The sequence below is a fragment of the Merops nubicus genome, unplaced genomic scaffold (assembly GCF_000691845.1).
Source record: "Merops nubicus isolate BGI_N331 unplaced genomic scaffold, ASM69184v1 scaffold11887, whole genome shotgun sequence".
NCBI lineage: Eukaryota > Metazoa > Chordata > Aves > Coraciiformes > Meropidae > Merops > Merops nubicus.
Window position 1 is genome coordinate 3,006 of NW_008621248.1, and position 1,212 is coordinate 4,217.

The 1,212-nt window shown below is 42.8% G+C and overlaps 1 pseudogene; it reads right to left on the reverse strand.

Annotated features, from left to right (window-relative positions):
- Positions 1-298: 298 nt before the first annotated feature.
- Positions 299-1,212, reverse strand: part of LOC103776892 — a 993-nt pseudogene continuing 79 nt past the window's right edge.

The following is a 1,212-nucleotide window of genomic DNA, read 5'->3' on the forward strand; positions in this document are numbered from 1 at the left end:
AAAAGCCTCCAATTATTTCAGTGCTGACCCCAGTTTTAAGTTTATCTAGTGTGTCATTGCAGAATAAACAAAGTAGTGCAAATAAACTAGGTTTGCCCCATGCATCTGGAATTGCCTTACTTAAAATTGTCTGTTTGCTGAACAAAACCTCCTTCCTAGTTCTCTACCTAAATTGGCTACATTCAGCACCTTTTTCCAAACACACAGCGATTACGTAGCTGTGAATAATTCTGTGTGGAATAAGTAACTAACATAACATTTGCATAATGCCTCTGACAGTCTGATTAAACTGAGAACCTCATACCTGCTCTTGCGGCCACTTCTGTCTGTCCTCTGGGGTTCTTGACTTTGCTTTAAAACCTCTAGGCACCTCTCCACTGTGCTTAGAGGCAGATGGGATATTCAGTGATTTTGGCCTCCCCTCATGCCTGTTAGCACTGTGAACAGCTTCTCCCTTTGAACAAGTCTCTTTATAGTCATGTGCCATGTTTTCAGTCCCAGTGTGCTCTGGACTCATTTCTGTTGTACTATTAATACTGCTCATGCTCATACTCATTTTAATTTCTGCTACAATCTGGTCAATGTCCTCTTCCTGCTCTTCCAGCTCTGCATCTTCTTTTCTAGAATGGTATGGTGATATTCCCTGTGAGTTTCCATTAGACTCTGCTGGGTAATAGTCTGGATAGCCACCTTCACTTTGACAATACTGTATGTTTTCTTCTTGGTCTTGAATCTCCAAAGATGACACTTCATCCTCCAAAATCTGAACACCATTTTCTTGACCTTCCCGCCACTCTTTCATGTCTGTCACCTCATTTTCATCTTGGTGCTGAATTTTATCTTCAGCCCATTCTTCTACAGCTTCCTGACATTCATCTGTTTCAACATGGTGTTCCTCATGGGAAGCATACTCCTCCCCATTGCAGTCCATTCCTTCCAAGTAACTGTCATCCTCCGGACAGTATCTAATATAGTATGTGATCCCCTCCTCTTCTTCTGGCAAGCCTTCATCATAGTCCTCCTCCTCAGAGGTGTTATTCACATAGTCAGAGCTGGAATCACCATCTCCACTATGATCATTGCACTCATGTTCCACATGTGTAGGACTGCCTGGTCTGGCAGCTGCTAGTTCTGCCTCCTTTGCGGCATAATCTTCAATAGGAAGGTCACTTTCTTCATTTTCAGGCTCTCTGTTGTGAGATGAAGTAGGGA